This window comes from Pteronotus mesoamericanus, unplaced genomic scaffold, assembly GCF_021234165.1.
Source record: "Pteronotus mesoamericanus isolate MK-2021 breed Mesoamerican mustached bat unplaced genomic scaffold, CSHL_Meso_final contig_87, whole genome shotgun sequence".
In the NCBI taxonomy this organism is placed as follows: Eukaryota; Metazoa; Chordata; class Mammalia; order Chiroptera; family Mormoopidae; genus Pteronotus; species Pteronotus mesoamericanus.
In genome coordinates this window covers 304898-326014 of record NW_026555273.1, presented here as the reverse complement: position 1 = coordinate 326014, position 21117 = coordinate 304898, and the positions used below count along the sequence as shown (strand labels likewise).

The window sequence follows — 21117 nt, the reverse complement described above, 5'->3', positions numbered from 1 at the left end:
GATAATTATAGCTGGCGGCCATCCTGAGCTCCATGGTTTGTGCGAGTTAGTCCTTCTGCAGTTTTTGCATTAAATAAGGTGATCCCTTAATTTGCAGTGTTGTTGTGAGACCACAGTTCTGCCATGATTGCATTTGTGGTTTACATGAAGCCTCTCTGGTGACTTTGGGTGGAAAGCATGACTGAGGGCCATTGCAATTACATTACTGCACATCCCGTACCCTTGGAGTCAAAGGGGAGACTGGAAGAGGCCGGCAAATAGGCTGAGAGTGACCTGTCAACTGTGGATGCACTGCGTTGCCCTCTTGCAGAGGAGCCCAGCAACAAAACTCCTATGTCCTGGGCTCAACTCATGTTGCAGAGTCTTGGAAAGGGTAAGATGAGCCTTCATTTGGATATGCACTCAATTTATGTAAATAAGACATTGCTGTCAAGGTAAAAAGATAATTAAAGGTAACATGGTGAGTTTCACAAATGAAACTGTTTGATATTATGCAAAGTTGGAGTGATGATAGATATAAAGCAAAATGCCACACCCTGCAACTTGCCACCCCCACATACGCACACACACACAGACATATGCACAGACCCATGCAAGGTCATTCAGGTGTGCACTGCAGCTCCTGCTGTGTCCAAGGAATGTAGTGGGTCATATGCAACGGCGCAAAAGAAACCCAGATGCATATTAAACTCTCCTGCAAAAGAAAGACTTCATTTAACTATTGTAATGAAATAGAAGTCCATTGTAAGTTCATGTCCTGTGTGAACAGAGATCATTTTACTTCTTCCTTTCTGATTTGGATGCACTTTATTTAATTTTCTGCCAAAGTGCTCAAGCAAGGACTTCTCTACTATGAGCAATGCAAGTGGTGAGAGTGGGCATCTTGGTCTTGCTCGTGATCAGAGAGACAATGCTCCCATTATTTTCACCATTAAGAGAATGTTATCTGTGAGATTTTACACATGGCCTTTATCATATGAAGTGGTTTCTTTCTGTTTTTGTGTGCTGATTGTTTTTCTTCTCAGGAGACTGTGTTACATTTTATCAATTTTTCCTGCATTTATTGACCACATAATGTGGAACGGGCAGTATCACCAACAAATGCTGTTGGGTTCTCTGGATATCCATGTGCAGAGAATAAAATGAAATCTTATCATATACCATATCCAAAAATTAACCCCAAGTGGATTAAAGAACTAAATGTAGACCTAAAAATATAAAACCCCTAAAACAAAACATAGAAGAAAATGTGATGGAATTGGATTTGTCGATTTCAGCATTGGGATCCCGGATGCTGCTGAGTTGGGATTTCGGCCCTGGGTTGCAGTCTGTGCTTCCACCCTTCCCTATGGCACCGACCTACTCCGGCCCCTTCCCTTGGGGGCTGGCAGGCCCAGTGCGGAGCACAGTTCATTAGAGAGAGCCCAGAGGCAGTGCAGGGGAGGGAGAGGGTCTGCAAAGGCTTCACCAGCCCTTGGCCCAACTCCTGCAGCTGCACCTGGAACCAGACACCAGAAGACAAGGATCATCAGGCCCTGCCAGTCACGTGTAGTTAAAACCATGCCTTATATCTGTGTTTTACATCTGACACACACACCCTCTGGGTCTGTCACCAGGCATAGAGGAGACCCATCTATCTCATCTTCTTCTAGAGCAGAGCTCTGCCTTCCCAGAGACTTCAGTTTGGTGTGAGGAGAGAGCTGGGACCCCCACAGCCCAGGGGAGGATTCACCTTTGTACTGGAAATGATTTTTGCATGTGGTGCAGCCTTTCCTGTTTAAGTGGGGAAGAACTGAGGTCAGACCCCTGGTCATCCTGGGGCTCCTGTAGGGTCATTTCTTCTTTTGGACTCACTCACCATGTGCATTGAGGATAGGGTGTTCCCTCATTTATGAGATACATTGGAATTTTTCTTATTCAACAACCTTTGTCCCTATTTCTCCCACCACTTTCTGCTGCCCCATCTACGCCCACCCTCAATCCTACCCCGCACCGGCTTTGTTCATGGGTCCTTTATACATGCTCTTTGATGACTCTTCCCCTTATTTCCCCTCTTACCCCCCTCCTCCTCTCTTCTGATTACTGTCAGTTTGTTCCTTATTTCCATGTCTCTGGTTCTGTTTTCCTTGCTTGCTTGTTTTGCTGATTTGGTTCCATTTATAGGCGAGATCATTTGTCTTTACTGCCTAGCTTATTTCACTCAGCATAATGCTCCCCAATTCCATCCCTGCTGTAGGGAAGTGTAGGAGTTATTTCTGCTGCATAGTATTCCATTGTGTAAATGTACCACAGTTTTTTGATCCACTAATTAGCTGATGGGTACTTAGGTTGCTTCCAGCACTTGTCTATTATAAATTGTTCTGCTATGAACATTGGGATGTATAGGATCTTTTGAATTGGTGTTTCTGGTTTGTTAGGCTATATTCCCAGAAGTGGAATCACTGTGTCAAAAGGCAGCTCCATTTTTAGGTTTTTGAGGAAATTCCAAACTGTTTTCCACAGTGGCTGCACCAGTCTGCATTCCCACCAACACTGTACCTGGGTTCCCTTTTCTCCACAATCTGACCAGCACTTGCTGTTGTTGGTTTGTTAATGATGGCCACTGTGACAGGTGTCAAGTGGTACTTCATTGTGGTTTTTATTTGCATCTCTCTGATGGCTGGTAATGATGAACGTCCTTTCATATGTCTCTGGGCCCTGTTTATATCTTCCTGGGAGAAGTGTCTGTTCAGGTCCTTTGCCCATTTTTTAATTGGATTGTTTGTCATCTGGGAGTGGAGTCAAGTGAGTTTTTATAAATTTTGGAAATCAAACTCTTGGCTGAGGTACCATTGGCAAATATATTTTTCCATACGGTTGGTTCCCTTTTCATTTTTCTGATGCTTTCTTTAGCCAAGTAGAAGATTTTTAACTTGATGAAGTCCCATTTGTTTATTCTTTCCTTTATGTCCCTTGCTATAGGGGACATATCAGTGAAAAAATTGCTGCTTGGAATATCTGAGTTTCCTGCTGATGTTCTCCTCCAGAACTTTTATGGTATCATGACTTATATTTAAGTCTTTTATCCATCTTGAGTTTATTTTGATGTATTGTGTAAGTTGGGGGTATAGTTTTATTTTTTTGGCATGTGGCTGTCCAGATCTCCCAACACCAATTGTTGAAGAGGCTATTTTTATGCCATTTTATGCTTCTGCTTCCTTTGTTGAATATTAATTGACCATAGAGACATGGGTTTATTTCTGGGCTCTATTTCCTATTCCATTGATCGATGTGTCTGTTCTTATGCCAGTACCAGACTGTTTTGATTACAGTGGCTTTGTAATATAGTTTGATATCAGGTATTATGATCCCTCCTACTTTTTTTTTCTTCTCAAAATTACTGCAGCTATTCAGGGTCATTTATGGTTCCACATAAATTTTTGAAATATTTGTTCTATATCAGTGAAATATGTCATTGGTATTTTAATAGGGATTGGGTTGAATCTATAAATTGCTTTGGGTAGTATGGACATTTTGATGATGTTAATCCTTCCAATCCATGAACACAGCATATGCTTTCATTTCTCTGTGTCTTCCTTAATTTCATTCTTCAGTGTTGTGTAGTTTTCTGAGTATAGGTCTTTTACCTCCTTGGTTAAGTTTATTCCTAAGTACTTTATTTTTCTTGTTGCTATAGTAAATGGGATTTTTTCCCCTGATTTCTTATTCTGATATTTCATTGTGGGTGTACAAAAATGCCTTCAATTTCTGAATATTGACTTTGTTTCCTGCTGTTTTCCCAAATTCACTTATTAGGTCGGGTGGTTTTTTTGGTGGAGTCTATGGGGTTTTCTATGTACACTATCATGTCATCTGCAAACGGTGATATTTTTATTCCCTCCTTGCCAATTTTGATGTAATTTATTTCTTGTTATTATCTGATCACTATGGCTAGGACTTCTAATACTATGTTGAATAAAAGTGGCAAAAATGGACAACTTTGTCTTGTTCCCAATGTTAGTATGAAAACTTTTAGTTTTTTGCACATTGAGTATGATGTTGGCTGTAGGTTTTTTCATATATGGCCTTCATTATGCTGAGGTATGCCCCTTTACTCCCACTTTGCCGAGTGATTTTAGTATAAATAGGTGCTGTACCTTATAAAATTGTATCTCTGTGTCTATTGATATGGTAATGTGATTTTTGTCTTTCCTTTTGTTTATGTGAAGTATTATGTTTATTGATTTGCAAATACTGTACCATTATTGCACCCATAGGATGAATCCCACTTGATCAGGGTATATGATCTTTTAAAAATATTATTGGATCTGGTTTGCCAATATTTTCTTGAGGATTTTAGCATCTATGTTCATCAAAGATATTAGCTTGTAGTTTTCTTTCTTTGTTGTGTCTTTATCTGATTTTGGGATTAGGATTGTTCTATCTTCTTAAAAAGAGCTGGGAATCTTCCCTCTTCTTGGATTTTTTTGGAATAGTCTGAGAAGGAAAGGGGTAAGCTCTTCTTTAAAGGTTTTGTAAAATTCTCCTGTGAAGCTGTGTGGTCCAGTGCTTTTGTGTGTCAGGAGCTTTTTGAGTACTGCTTCAATTTCATCAGCTGTTATTGGTCTATTCAGGCTTTCTGCTTCTTCTTCATTCAGTGTTGGAAGATTATATTTTTCTGGAAATTTGTCCATTTCCCCCAGGTTTTCAAATCTTGACATATAACTGTTCATAATAATTTCTTACAGTCCTTTGTATTTCTGTGGTATCAGTTGTAATTTCTCCTCTTCATTTCTGATATTATTTATTTGGGCCCTCTCCCTTTTTTTCTTGATGAGTCTGCTTAAAGTCTTCTTGATTTTGTTTATCTTTTCAAAGAACCATCTCCTGGATTTATTGATCCTTTGAATTGTTCTTTTAGTCTCTATATCATTGAATTCTGCTCTGATCTTGATTATATTCTTCCTTCTACTTTCTCTGGGCTTTGTTTCTTGTTGTTTCTCCAGTTCTTGAAGATGTAGGTTTAGGTTGTTTATTTGAAATGTTTCTGTCCTTCTAAGGTAGGCCTGTATTACTATGGACTTCCCTCTCAGGACTGCCTTCCCTGTGTCCCCTAGGTTTTGAGCTGTGCTGTGATCATTTTCATTTGTTTCCAGAAACTTTTTGATTTTTATTCTGGTCTCACAATTGACCCATTCATTGTTTAATAACATGCTATTCAGTCTCCATGAGTTTGAATGTTTTTGAGTTTTTTTCCTTGAGTTTTGTTTCTAGTTTCAAGTCCTTGTGGTCCAAGGAAATGCTTGTTATAATTTCAATTTTCTTGAATAGTTTGAGGCTTGTTTTGTGTTCTATCATGTGGTCTCTCTTTGAAATATTCCATGTGCATTTGTAAAGAATGTGTTTTTGCTTTTTTGGGATGAAAGGTTCTGTATATGTCAGTTAAGTCCATATAATCTAATGTGTTGTTCAGTTCCACAATATCCTTGTTGATATTTTGTTTGGAAGATCTATCCATTGTTGACAGTGGGGTGTTAAAATCCCCTACTATAAGTGTGCTGCTGTCTATATCTTTCTTGAAGTCCTCCAAGATCTTCCTTATATATTTGGGTGCTCCTATGATGGAGGCATATAGGTTTACAATGTTTATGACTTCTTGATGGATTCTTCCTTTGAGTACTATGAAGTGTTCATCTGGGTCTTTTTTTATGGCCTTTGTTCTGAAATCTATTTTTTCTGATGTATAAGTATTGCTACGCTGATCTTTTTTTATTCCTGTCCATTTGCTTGGAATATGTTTTTCCATCCCTTTACTTTCAGTCTTTGTAGGTCCTTTGTTCTGAGGTGGGTCTCTTGTAGACAGCTTACATGTGGGTCATGTTTTCGTATCCATTCAGCTACCCTGTGTCTTTTGATTGGAGCATTTAATCCATTTACATTTAATGTTATTATTGATAGTACTTTTTCATTTTTTTCCCTTTGTACTTGCGTCCCTCTCTTTCTCCCTCTTTTTCTTCATCTTCTTAAAGCAGTCCCTTTAGCATATCTTGCAGTGCTGGTTTGGTGGAGATGTATTCTTTTAGCCTTCCTTTGTCTGGGAAACTCCTGATTTCACCTTCCATTTTAATTGAGAGCCTTGCTGGGTAGAGCAGTCTTGGTTGCAGGCCTTTGCTTTTCATGACTTGGAATATTTCTTGCCAGTCCCTTCTGGCTTGTAGTGTTTCTGTTGAGACGTCAGCTGCTAGCCATATTGGGGCTCCCTTATATGTTACTACCTCTTTCTCCCATGTTTCCTTTAGGATTCTCTCTTTGTCTTTGATATTTATCATTTTAATCATGATGTATCTTGAAGTGAATCTCTTTGGGTTCCTCTTGAATGGTACTGTCTGTGCTTCCTGGACTTGTGTGACTTTTTCTCTCCTCAAATTAGGGAAGTTTTCTGTCATTACTTTTTCAAACAGGTTTTCTATCCCTTGCTCCTCTTCTTCTCCTTCTGGTATCCCTACTATACGGACATTATTACGTTTCAGGTTGTCCTGCATTTCCCTAAATGCCTCTTCATTCTTTTTGAGTCTTTTTTCATTTTCTTGCTCTTTCTGGGAGCTTTTTTCTACATTGTTCTTCACCTCCATTGATTTGATCCTCTGCTTCATCTATCCTGCCCTTGATTCCTTCTACTGTGTTCATCAATACAGGAGTTGTATTCTTCATTTCTCTTGTCTCTTATTGATAGTTTCTACGTCCTTTTTCATGCTGATATAGCTTGTAGTACGTTCCTCATAATTTCCCTGTAGTTTTTGGAAATTCTCTCTGAGCTCAATGAGCTCATTGAACTTCCTCAGAACCATTGTTTTGAACCCAATATCTGATCATTTACTTTCATTTAGTTCTCTTTCTGGGGATTCTTCCTTTCCCTTTGACTGGGGGGTGTTTCTTTGTCTTCCCATTGTTTGTAAGGCTCTTTTTTTCGCTTCCATTTCTTAAATTGATCTGTTTTGACTTCCTGACTTTGTGGTGTAAAATTCTATGGGAGGAGACCTGTGAGGTTCAGTGGTGCATTCTCCTTGATCTCCTGAACTTGCTGCTCTTTGGATGCCTTTTATGCCCTTTACGTTGACTCTTCAGAAGTAATTGGGTTTGGTTGTTGTGTGGTCATTCTTTGGTCAGTCCTACTTTCTGGCTGCTTCACTGAGGGTCACTCTGCCCACCATGTCTTGTGTGTTTCTGTGCAGGTGCTGCCAGAACAAAACCACGACACCCAGGAAACAACCCACATCTGTTAAAATAACTCCCCACTCCAATCCCACTATCAACAGTAAATGAACCAGTATTAAGGCCATAAAGAGATTAAGAGTATTATAAGAAAGGAAAGAAATAAAATATTAGTATAAGATCTAATGACTTAATATGTACAAACTTGATGGACCCGAAATGACCATTTAAAAACTCTGTGGTAAAGAAAATATCACAAATCATGGGGAAGACCACAGTGAATTTCGTCTCAGTAGCCTCTAGTACTTACTGCTGTTTTTTCTTTCTGAATCTGCCTCTGAAGGTGTCAGATCTTGACCCTGTCTGACCTTAGCAGTCTGTTCGAGACTTGCAGGAATCTACTGTCCATGGCTGTCTCCTTTAGTTGTTAGCCTAGTTCTTCTGAACTCAGCAGTCAGGCTTAGGCACCACAGGGTGGGGCAGAGTCCCTTCTGGGGATGGGGCTATTGTTTCCTCTCAGGCTGCTGCCACTCAGGGGAGTGGTCTGCCTGAGCAAGATGGCTGCTGCCATCAGGGGGATGACTCAGCACCAGGACCCTGCAGGCTATTCCCTCAGTTCCCTCTGCAAAGCCTCCATCCCCCATCACTACTCAGGTGTCTCTAGCCCTCTCTGCCCCTGCCTTTGCTGGAGCCCAGAGTAAGTGGCTGCAAATAAAAATTTATGTGTTGGCCCTTTAAACTGTCCTTTGCATCTCCAGCCACCCATCTCTAGCAGAGACAAACCCTGCTGCTTTTCACAGCTGGTTGTTATCTGTGTACTTTTTGGGCTCTGGTGCTGTAGGCTGGGGATCCCCACCTATGGTTCAGACCCCACTCTTCTCAGGGGGATCCAACTGGCCATTTAAATATCCCTCTGGTCCTACTGCCTGTAGGTGCCCTGCCTGCCTTTTCAAGTCTCTACCTCACTCCTTACCAGTCAGGTTGTGCCACAGCTGTTTCCTCTGTCTGAGGTTAAACGACTCCTCTCTTGCTATTGTTCAATTTCTCCACCATTTAATTGTAATTCCAGACTGGTCACGGGAGGAGGTCAGTGTGACTTCCATTCACTCCTCCACCATCTTGCCTCAGTTTTCTGAATATTCTTTATAGTCTTATTTTTCACTGTTAAACAGAACTTGATCCTATTTTTTTTTTCTGGCTTTTTCACCAATAATACTGAGATTAGTTACATGATTTGATGTCTCCAGTTTATAAGTTCTACTCCTACTCAGGGAAAACCACCTCAAGGAACCAGCACCACCCTCTTCCACACCCAGGTCTCATCTCCCCTCTGATATAGGTAGGGGTCCCTTGGCTCTGAAGGAAAAAACACAATTCTTTAGCAGAAAATAGTTGCAGAAAAGATTCAGAGCCAAGATCCTTGAGGGGGGATTAGAGTAGGCAGATAGACAGACAAAATCAGAGCAAGAATGAAAGGCCAAGTTCAGAAGGTCACTAAGGCAGAAAGCTCAGGTGCCTAGTAGCAGGCATGTGAAAGAGAAATGAATAAGTAGAGGCACATAGGCAAATGGTGAACTTGAATGGTGATTCAGATAATGAATATGGGGGCCCAGAGGCTCCTCTAGGGACCCCCAACCCAATGTTATTTCCCCTCAGGGGCCTCAGATACAATTGACAGTGGGGAAAAAGTTAATAGACTTTTAGTGACATGGAACCCACATACTCTCTATCAAACACCAAAGTGACAAAAAACACACATAATAGTCTTGGTCACAGGGGTAATGAGACAAATGCAGCAACAAGCCTTCCTCAGGCCATTAAAATGCCAACTCAGAGATTTGAAGCTACCACACATCTTCCTCAGTTTGCCTGAATGTCCCATCCCTCTGCTGGAATGGGATTTGTTCTGTAAATTCTCCACCCATGTAACCTTTTCTCTTGAAAGGCAGCATCTTTCTCTCTGGTCTCACTTGAACATGTACTCCAACTCCAGATACTTTTAACCTGTTCAGGGGGACCCAGAGGAGACCTGAGCCTCTTGAGACCTACAAGCAAGTAATTAAAACTGTTTTTGCAGATGGGGCCCCAGGGAGATCAATCAACATTCAGTCAGATGGCCTGAGATCTGCTGGAGAAATCCCAGATGATGAATATTTCTTTATATGGATTCTATTACCCTGGTGGAGAGCAGCTGCATATCAGCATGTACTTCAGAATCTCTCCTGGACTTTAATCACTATAGACAATAAAACTGTCACCTTACTTGATGATACTCAGAAATCTGTGGACCCTCTAGCTAAAGTTGTTTTAGATAATCACATTGCCTTAGGCTAGATACTAGCAGAACATATAGGATTTTACATGACCATCAACTCCTCTTGTTTGTACATTCACACCTCAGCTCATATAGAAACAGACATCACCAAAACCAGGCAACAGGTTACCTGGCATTAACAAACATTGGACCATCACACCCCTCTCTTTCAGGGAACTGGAGATTGGTTTATGAGTCTATTTTCATACTAAAGGGACTCATCTTCCTAATAGGAGGAACATTTAATATAGGTTTAACCATACTTTTCTTCATAATGCTTGTTTTTATTTTTTCAAAGCTCTTTATAACTTGTTTTTTTCCCATGACACAAAAATAGAATCTACTTTATAGTGGCCTCTAAAAAGTTATATCAGCTTTTAACTCACAAGATTTTGCTTTACGACAGGCTCAGGTTTTTCATTCCCCCAAAAGTTTCAGAGAACATCAATAGCTCCATAGATTAGGAGGAAGAATTGACAGTGGGGAATTAAAACACAAAATAATAAAAATTATACTGCTGTGACTCACAATGATATGGAATCAGAATAAGATGTGCTAACAATAAAAAAAAGAAACAACACAACAAACCTCACATACTGACAGTTTCTGTGTAAGCATATTGAAAGTGCTATGAGTTCCAGTCCTGCCTGTACAACAAACAACCTTGACCTTGGTTTCCAGTGGCAAAGATCACCCAACTGCAAGAAAATTTGCCTCATACCAGCCAGTTCCAGAATCATGACAATAAAAGTTCATGTCAGGACCAGGAGGGACATTGCCTGCATGTCCACAGAATCTCCCCATAATCTTCTTGTGCTTTTCGTCTCCCCGCTTATAAAAACCCTGCTTGTAGTAAGATGTTAATGGGCTTTGAGATGAGAGCCCTTCATCTTCCTGGCTGCTGGTACCTGCATAAACCACTCTCCTTTACATCAGCACCTGCCTCCCCACTATTGGCTTTTGAAGTGCGGACAGCAAGACCCACAGTTGGTTACACCTCGTGGTGCCTTTGGTGAGGGCTGTACTCCTGGACCACATCAGACCTCTTCTTGTTGGACCTTCACATGATAGAATGACCAGCAAGCTCTCTGAGCTCATTGAGAAAGTCACTAGCTCCCTTCATGGGGCTATCTCATGACCTAAGCATCTCCAATAGCCCCACTTTTTAATACTATCCTCTTTGGGAATGAGGAATTAAACACATGAACTTGGGGGAACACACGATTTCAGACCACAGCACTGACATAGACTCTGTAGGAAGTGTGGTCCTGCCACCATCTTGACTTCAGCCCAGTGAAGCGATTTCATGCTCCGACCTGCAGATTGTACTGGATTAAATGTGTGGAGATTGCAGCCCCAGTTGTGTGGTAACTAATGTAGTTGTCATAGGAATGTAGAATTGGCTGGATGTGGGTCTCCCATTGTCAAGGGTATCTCCACCCTGTTCCCTGTTGTGTGATGACCAGTACTGCCTAGGGACAGGGACATTTGCAAGGCTGTGGTCTCAAGTGAGGAGACTCCTTAGTACCTCACCCTGAGAGAGGGCTGAAAGAACACTGTGATGTCCTAGACTGCTGGAACATGGAACACCTGTCAACCCTTGGCTTTGCTGCCACAATGTCATCTCTGTGATGCTTGGCTAGAGACAAGGGCACAGAATATCATTCTTGGCTTTCATGCACTTGTGTTTCCCCAAGCACAATCTCATTGTGCAGAAATTAGGGATGTCATTTGGGGAGACCCTGCAGTCCAAATCCCCAAACCTGAGCCCCACTAAGACTCCAAGATGACGTCTCCATGAACATCCCGCATTCCAAGGTCAAGGAGGATCCCAATGTTCCCCCTGCACAATCACAGGAAATAACAGGGGTCCTTTCAGGAGCACCTTCCTTGCCTCTTCCTTGTAGTACATCTGGTCTCCTGAAAACTTTCCCTGAATTTCTGATATGCCCCAGGCAGCATCAGTCCTGGTCTCAGATACTGACTGTATGTGAGGAGGTCAGGGGGCCCATCACCCTTTCATCTCCTCAGCCAAACACAGCTGCCCTGTCCCTCAGAGCTTGTGACACAATCAGAATGTGGGTCATTATACTGTGTCTTCCACAGAGATACATGCCGTGTCCTCAGACTTCAGGCCATTGATCTGCATATAGGTGGCACTCACAGAGGTATCCATGGATAAGACAAATCATTCTGAGAAGCCCTGAGCATGCGTGGGGTTCCTAGTGTTTGTGTTGACCCTGCCCATATGCTGCAGGCTCTCTCCTGGGGCAGGAGACCTTCACTGATGCCCCCGGCTTCCTCAACTCAGCCCCCGACTGCACCAGCTGCACCTGGGAGTGGACACCTGTGGAGAGGAGACAGGAATGTGTGGAAATTCAACTTGGCTTCCCTGGTTACATCCTAAACCAAGGGACTAAGGAGCCCCTCACCCATAGCCACTGCCGCCAGGAAGAGGGCTCTCCGGCGCCAGCTCATGGTGGGGGCCATGAAAACCATCCCTGTCTCCAGCGTCTTCACTTTCTCATATAAAGAAGCCTTAGCAATATCCCCGTTGCCCATGGTTTTCTTGTCTTACTGAGTTTGGTAAATGCTCTAGTAGAATAAGATATTTACAGTCACTTCTTGTACAACCCTTATTTTAGGGTTTTTTTTTAAAATTTTCTGAAAAGAGGCCCTCAGAGGAAATCCTTTCGCAGCTCCCTCTGCATCTGCTTTTGGGGCAGCAGCCCTAAGATCATGGATTCTGTGCACCCTCTGCTGCCCAGCTGCACCCTGCAGTTTACAGAGCATGGACCCCTAAGTGTCTCTTGTCCAGAATTAAAGGCTGAACTCTGACTTCAGGACATTCCCACAGGGACACCATTTGCTTAGATACCTTGGGGTACAGAGAATTGGCCTTACTAATCCCCACTGACTCTTCAGGGAGCTCCTTCCCTGGAGCTGCCAGATGTACTGATACAGCTGACACTCCTGAGTCCAGAAGCCCTTGGTGAATAAGGGAGATTCTGGTGTCCTCAGGTTCCTCTGCTTGCAGGTCCTATCTGTGTATCCCCGCATGTGGCCCTAATGCCAGTGTGCTTCTGTTGGTCAATATATTACACACACGCAAACACTGCACACAGTGATAATTTCCATGGTAATGACTCCAGGGCTTTCCTTCTCCCTGTTCCTAGCACATGGGCAGGATCCCCACTCACACCCAAACCAAGTGAGTGACCTACTTTGATGACAGAATAAAAGCAAACATGATTGACGTGGGACTGGAGAGAGCCTGCCCTTGTGGTCTCCTATTCTGCCAGCACCTCGAACCTGGAGAGGCCGTGATGAGAAGGTCCTGGGGTGTATTGGGAAGGGTCAGACCCAGGGTACCTTGTCCAATCAGTGTAGCCAATACTGACCTGACATACAGTAGGTCACACTGATCTATGGCTCACAGGTCCCCCCCCCCATTCTCAGAGCTCACAGTCAGGAGCCCCAAGGGCAGAAACATGGGGGACACTGGATGGGCATCTCCCTAGGAGCAGAAACAGATACTGATGCAGGAAGAGGGGACCCAGAAGAGTGGTCCTGGGGTGTCAGAGTCTGTGGACCAGTGTCAGTGTGGTTTTCCATATCATTCCTGGTGTCCTGAGCGCCCCCTGCAGCCCAGCCCTCCTGTCTCTCTCAGGGAAGTTTGGATCTGGATTCACACTGACTTTCCCTCACTGTGTCTCTTGTGCAGTAAAATACAGCTGTGTCCTCAGTGGTCACGGAACCCAGCTACAGGAAAACCTGCTTCTTGGAGGTGTCTCTGGAGATGGTGGTGCAGCTCTTGTGGGAGGGGCTGTAGTAAGTGCTTCCACCACTACATATGTACCAAATCCATTCTAGCCCCTTCTCTGGGGGCTGGCAGATCCAGATCCAGCAGTAACTGCTGGCGATGGAGTCACCAGAGACAGTGCAGGTGAGGGAGAGGGTCTGCAAGGGCTATGCTGTTCCTGGGCCCGGCTCCTGCAGCTGCACCTGGCATAGGGGACAAGAGCATCATTCCATTCCAATGGTGGTGTCAGTCATGTGCAGTCACCACCATTCCATAGACCCATGTCTCTCATCTGAGACACTTGCCCTGTGGAGCTGTCACCAGAAATAGGAGGAGACCCATCTGTCTCATCTTCTAGAACACCGATCTGTCTTCCCCAGAGACTTCAGCCCCATGTGAAGAGAGAGCTGGGAGCCTCCGTTGCCCAGGGGATGATTTAATCTGGAGCTGGTGGAGAAATTCGTAGGTGGAGGTCTCTGTTCTCATAATTGGGGAGGGAATGAGGTTACTGCCCCATGCTCTTCTGTGCCCTGAGGACATTTCTTCTCTCAGAGTCAATGGTGTGGGTTAGGCATTGAAGAACGGTCGGGTTATAGGACTCCTATGAATCATGTCAATGGACAGACCTTCTTTCTTTTTTTAATTTTTTAATCTTAGATCATGTTTATTCTACTACAGTTGTCTCAGTTTTCCCCCCTTTACCGCCCTCCACCCATCCCACCCCAACCCCCTGCTCCCACAGTCAATTCCCACTCTGTTGTCCATGTCCATGGGTCATTCATACATGTTCTTTGTTTAGTCCCTTCTTCTTTCCACCAATGTCCTTCCCCATCCCCTCTGGTCACTTTCAGGCTGCTCCATGTTTCCTTGCCTGTGGTTTATTTTGTTCATTAGCTTATTTTGTTGAATAGATTTCACTTATAGGTGAGATCATATGGTATTTGTCTTTCACCGACTGGCTTATTTCACTTAGCTTAATATTCTCCAGTTCCATCCATGTTGTCACAAAAGGTAGGAGTTCTTTCTTTCTTTCTTTCTTTCTTTCTTTCTTTCTTTCTTCCTTCCTTCCTTCCTTCCTTCGTTCTTTCTTTTTTTCAATGCAGATTGCTTTTATTTTTTAATGTCAAAATCCATTATAAAATATTAACAAATTTAAATCCATTATAAAGTCTCAGCAATTAAAACAACATGACACCAGCACAGAAATAATCAATTAGATCAATGAAATATAATGAGAATTCTAGAAAAAAACATATATATCTGTCTAACAATGTAATATATGATTAAATTGATATTTCTAATCAATGGGGAAAATAAGGCTTATTCAACAAATAAGGTGCATGGACCACTATTATTTGAAATAAAACAAATATAGAGCTCTATTTCACACATTGTACAAGAAATATTCAGGTGAGTTAAAAATCAATAAGTAAAATCTAAGGAATTTTAGGAGAAAATACAAAATAATATTTTTCTTACCCTGAAGTAAAATATTCAAATCCAGAAGCTAGAAAGTAAAATATTGACAATATGACTATATTAAACATTTAAGACTATATAGTAATATACATATAAAAAATGTTAATGGACAAGTAATAGAATAGGAAAGTATTTGCAACACATCTAAAACACAGCTAATGGTTTTTTATTTATTTTTTTTTAGGGAAAAAATTCTACAAACATTTAATTTAAAAAATGGATAAAGAATACCAAAAAGTCATTTAAAGCTTTTCAAAAATAATAGAATAGGAAGGAAATATACAAAAACAGGTTAGTTTCAACAAATAATAAAGTAACAATTAAAATAACACATCATTGTCACAATCAGATTAATACATATTAAAAATATTAGTAATATCAAGTATTGGTGACTGTGAAAGGAAGTGTGTATTATGAATATACTCATAGACTCTTTTTCTTTGTCTTCTTAAGACAGTCCTTTTAACATATTTTGTAGTGCTGGTTTGGTGGCGATGTATTCTTTTAGCCTTCTTTTGTCTGGGAAACTCCTTATTTCACCTTCCATTTTAACTGAGAGTCTTGCTGGGTAGAGCAGTCTTGGTTGCAGGTCTTTGCTTTTCAACACTTGGAATAGTTCTTGCCATTCCCTTCTGGCTTGTAGTGTTTCTGTTGAGAAGTCAGCTGCTGGCCGTACCATGGCTCCCTTATATGTTACTACCTCTCTCTCCCTTGCTGCCTTTAGGATTCTCTCTTTGTCTTTGATATTTGCCATTTTAATGGTGATGTGTCTTGGAGTGGGCCTCTTCAGGTTCCTCTTGAATGGGACCCTTTGTGCTTCCAGGAGTTGTGCGACATTTTTTCTAATTAGGGAATTTTTCCATCATTACTTTTTCAAACAGGTTCTCTATCCCTTGCTCCTTTTCTTCTTCTTCCCTATTATGTGGATATCATTATATTTCAGGTTATCCTGCATTTCCCTAAACACCTCTTCATTCTTTCTGAGTCTTTTTTCATTTCTTGCTCTTTCTGGGAGCTTTTTTCTACATTGTCCTCCAGCTCGCTGAGTTGATCCTTGGCTTCATCTAACCTGCTTTTGATTTCTTCTGCTGTGTTCTTCAATTCAGAAATTGTATTCTTCATTTCTGAGGATTCCTAACATGTATTGGTTGTCAGCCAGGAACAGCAGACAGTATAGAGACAGGGGTACAATAAGGACCCAGATGAGAAGGCAACTGTATCTGCAAACAGTCATTTCCTATGTTTTTGCAGCAGAAAGTATATAAGAAGTTAAAGACACATATGAGGAAGCAGGCATTGCCCCAGGGGACAATAAAAGGAGAAGAAATCATCTACCCCAAAGAGAAGCCCTTCTGCAAACCCTCTAGGAAACAGCTTCTGAGCAGGGCCTCTCCATTTAGTTGCATTGATGCCCCCTAGTATGTCCTGGGCTCCCCCTGGTGGCACTGATGTCCCTTGTGTCCTTGAGTGTCCGTGAGTAGCATTGATGTCCTCTGCTGTCCTGATTGTCCCCTGGAGCCCAGCCCTCCTATCTCTCCCTGGGAGGTTTGTGTCTGGGGTCATGCTGTCTTCCCAGCTGACATCATGTCCAGCCCCACCCTCTGCCACACCCTGTCACTTTTACCTAGTCCCCTCAGCTGACCTATCCAGGGTTGAATTTTTTGTCACTATCTCCTGGGTATAGTAGCCACAGCAGATGGTTGTGACCTGGCTTCACTTAGGACCATCCCTTCCTCCATTCCCACTGGTGGTTGTCCCTGAGAGGGACATGAGGTGGGCAGAGGGCTCAGTCACCCTGAGGACACCCCTCTTGTCCTCAGGCTCTGGGTGGTGCTGGCTGCTGCCCAGCATTCTCAAGGCCGTCCCTCATGGCGCCACATCTCCTCTGAGGTGTTGGTTCCCAGGAAGGAGCAGCCCCGCGGCAAAGGCCTTCAGACACCAGGCTGGCTCTCCTACAGTCTGAATTTTGGGGGCCAGAGACATGTCATCCACATGCGGAGCAAGAAACTGCTTTGGGCCCAACATCTGGTGCTGATGACTCAGGCTGACCAGGGAGCCTTGCAGGTGGATGACCCCTTGGTCCTTCTCCACTGTTACTACCTCTGCTCCCTGGAGAAGATTCCTCTCTGCACAGTCACCATGGACACATGCTACAGGGCCTGACATGTATGATGAAGTTGGATGAGCTTGCCTATGAAGCCCAACTCCTCAAGGATTCCCAAGGGTTTGAACATGTAATTTCTCAGATAGTGGCCAACACCAGCGCTGTGAGACCCTCATGTACCCTGGGCACAAAGAAGAGAGCCCCCACCCCGTTCTGTCAAGCGAATGCCACTGCAGTCCCCAGGCTCAGCAGAGAGCCCTATGCAGACCACAGGGGAAATGTAAAAGACTGTCCTGCTCTACACAATAATGTGTCAAAATGTGCCCAGTTCCTGGTATGTCTAGGTAGTTTAATTGACTCCATGTCCAACGTATTAATCAAAGGCACTACCTCAGCATCATATTCATTTATAATGTGAGAGATCCAACCACCATGGACAATTATGCAGTGCCAGCGAGTCTGTTTTATAACAATTATGTAACCAACATTTATACTCCTCTTCAGCCACATTTGGGCTTAACTGTGATTAGAAATGGGCCCCATGAACTTGGTTTTACTCAAGCCCTCTATGGTGCGTGCAAAAAAAGTGGTCTCCTCATGCTGGGTGTTCTCTTGAGACATTATTTATTGTTATAAGCTATAGCCAGCCAATTAATCAGGAGAAGTTTGGGTCTGCATTGTGATGAGGAAACTTGTGTTTGCTAGGGAAGGGCCACTTGCATCATGGATAGGCACCCTGTGTTGACAGATGCCTTCGGTACCTGTTCCAGGATGCAGTCAGCAGATATAGTTAATTACGGTGGAAAACACAGCAGCTGCCTGAGTGGATCCAAATATTCAAATAAAAGCCTGCTGTTTGCTTGATGTCAAAACTCTGTGGAGGGTGATGGAGAGCAGTGTGGCTGTGGCTCCTTCAAGCAGTGTGACAGCAACGTATGCTGTAGAGGCGACTGCAGCCCTACACCTGGAAGAGCTTGTCACACAGGCAGGTGTTGCACAAGCTGCACCCACTTGCCCTGGGGACACCGTGCAGGCCAACCCAAAACCCATGTGACCTTCCGGAGTGCTTCCTCGGGCCGACCTTCACGTGCCCTGAAAATGTTTATCTGCAACATGGAACCATGTGCACCGAAGACGGCTAGTGCTCTCATGGAAATTGGACTGACCGCCTGTGCGTGGCAAGGAGGTCTTTGGTGAAGGCGCGATGAGTGGTCCAGACGCCTGCTGCTGCCTACGTACAAACAGACACTGATGTGTGCAGTGTACAAGAAGTGGCAGCAACAGACTAATGCGTTGTGCTGACACTGACGTTAGGTGTGGTCGCCTAAAGTGTATCAACGTCATGCACCTGCCTTGGTTGTGGCAACATGTTGGATTTGATCTGTCTCTCACAGAGCGACCCTTGTGTTTTGGGATAGATTGACACTTTGGGACAGAAACAGCTGGTGCTGGTCATGTGAGACCTAGTAGCCTCTGTGGTGGTGGAAAGTTCTGTGTCAACTGCACATGCAGTGGTTCTGTGGATGCCATAACCTTTGGCTGTCCCCCTTCCAAATGCAACCTCAGGGGAATTTGCAATGATAAGGGAAACTGACATTTCCACGTAGGCTGGGATGCTCCCCGGAGCATCCAGACAGGTGCCGGGGAAAGTGTTGTCAGCGGACTCCCTCCAAGAAGAATTCGGTCAGTGAGCACAGAGCTCTGTCCTTGGTGTACTTGAGGGTGGTCTTTGGGAGCATGTCCACCTTCCCACCTGCCCTCCTCTTCAGAGTGGCCACCACCGTGTGAACTGTCAAGACCACGAAATCAGGGAAGTGACAGCTGATAAAAACTAAGCAGCTCCCCATCCCCTGGGCAACTACAGGCAACACTGGAGAAACATCTGTAAAAAATCACCACAACCAGGTACGGAGCTGACGTTCACGTTCCTCCACATGTGGAGGGGTCCTGTCCTAAATCACGGTGTGGGCGCTTTCCCACCAGCTGTCCAAATAAAGCTTGACAACTGCATGATGGCATCTCTACAGCTTTGTAAGACTTTCAGGGCCCTCCCTGCACCTGAGACTCTGACCTGGAGAGCAGGCTTGGTCAGACCTGGCCTGGCCCTGTGTCTGCTTGTCCCAGGGTTAGGGACTGTAGCCACAAGTTCCTTTAAGGCCATTTCCTGACGGGTTCCTGCAGTCCTTCCCCTGAGGACTGAGGCCGTCCTCAGTTTGTGAGGAGCTGCTCCTTCTCTAACAAATCAGATTCGGGGTGACAGCGGGCTCTTCCCAACCACCCCTGCTTGTCCCCCACAGACATGGCTGTGGGACGTGGGGTGGGAGCAGGGCCCACCGTCTGCCCAGTGACACCAGTGCCACCCTGGAGAGCACACTTCCTTGTGCTGAGGCTACAGTCCTTTGGTGGCATTTAGCCCTGAGGGGATAGTGGTGGCCATCATTGTCCTGTGCCCTTGGAGGGAGCCCAGCACATGGCCAGGCCCCTCCTCTGGGCCTGCACCTGTCAGAGAAGGCGGGCGGGTGCAGCTGTGCCCGTGAGAGCCAGACGCCGTCCCCGCATCAGGCCTGTGTGGCTGGGAAGCCTGGCTACCCTGGTGTCGAAAGAGTTTCCAACAAGATAGTGTTTTACAATGTAATGTGAAATTAATAAATATAATTTTTTTGCATTAACATTTAAAATTACATATTTCCTCCATGCAATACAGGCACATCCAGTCAATTTAAAAGTCAAAAATTCCTACACATGGAAAAGCCAGGGGATTCCTTGTTGGAAAGTCATGTTCTGGGGCGGTTAGGGGATGAGGCTGGGAAATGGGGCTGTGCAAATTCTCGTTCAGCCTCCGTGCTGCGACGGGTCGCCTGGGGGAGCAAAGAGGAATGAGCAGAACACCAGGCCTATGAGGTTTGGGGTATATGTCACACTTAGAAAGCATTAAGCCGATAGGGTCCCGTGGGTTATGTTGGGGTGCATTTCCACATTCACCCAATAAATGAGCAGTGAGATGACAATGTGTGGCAGGGAGGACAGAGGCCTGAGAGGTGGAGGTCCTGGGGGACGATCGCGACCCCTGTGGGGCCGGGTGTGACTGTCAGAGGGAAGGACCCGTGTGGGGACACTGTGTACGTTGGGGGTCAGAGGGCCTGAGCTCAGCAGACGGGGGCGCGGGCGGGGCTGGACGCCTCTGTGGGAAGCGTTTGCGCCACGGGGAGGTGAGAGCACTCAGGGTGGTGTGTTGCCAAGGAAGGACAAGGACACATGGGACCCTGATGAAAGAAAGGCCCCAGGCGCGGGGTGGAACCTCCTCTGCAGGCAGGCAGACAGGGTCACTTCTTCCTCTGCTGGCTGCAGTGAGAATGCGGGGAATCAGAACCACGAAGAAGGAGGAAGTGGCCCTGGATGCAGCTGAGGGAGTGGAGAGGAAATCCCTGCCTCCACGGGGAAGCCCCTTCCTTCCCCGCCAGGCCCACACCTGCCCCTGGGGCTGGCCTCAGTGCTCAAGGGCCAAAAGTGGCCCTTGGTGTCCTTAGTGCCCCCTGCAGCCGCGCCCTCCTGACTCCTCCAGGTGCTTTGTGTCTGCGCTCGCACAGACTCCCTGTCACTGTGACTCTTACACAGCAATACACGGCCATGTCCTTGGCTCTCAGGCTGTCTGATTCCAGGTAGAGCATATTCTCACCATTGTCTCTGGAGGTGGTGAATCAGCCCTTCACAGAGCTGGCGTAGAACATGGTCCTTCCATCAGGATTGATTGTACAAGCCAACTCCAGCTCCGTACTTAGAGCCTGGCAGACCCAGCTCATCCAGGAGCTATGGGAGGTGAATCCAGAGGCTGCACAGGGGAGTCTCAGAGACCCGCAGGCTGCACCAAGCCTTCCCCAGGTTCCGCCAGCTGCACCTCACACTGGACACCTGCAAACACAAAGATGTCAGGTTAGGAAAATCACCCATCTGCTGTTCCTCTCAGTCACATCCACTCAGTCAGTGTCTCTCCTTCTCCATAAGTTACCCCATAAAATAGCCATAGGAAAAACCCAGCTGAGCCCAGACTCCATGGTGAGAAGTCTGTGCTCTGTCCTGAGCAGAGACTGGGAACACCTGGGAATCCCGCTCTGGTCTCCAACCCCAGAGCTGCAGGGTTGGGGATGGCTGCCTTTCATGAACAGAGGGGCCCTATTTTCATGTTCTCTTATTATATGGGACAGTAGTCCCCAACATTTTTCGCACAAG

At 44.8% G+C, this 21117-nt stretch overlaps 1 pseudogene; it reads left to right on the top strand.

The window, feature by feature from the left end:
• Positions 1–16370: 16370 nt before the first annotated feature.
• LOC129080276 (disintegrin and metalloproteinase domain-containing protein 20-like) lies at positions 16371–18678 on the top strand (annotated as a pseudogene).
• The last annotated feature ends 2439 nt before the right edge of the window (positions 18679–21117 follow it).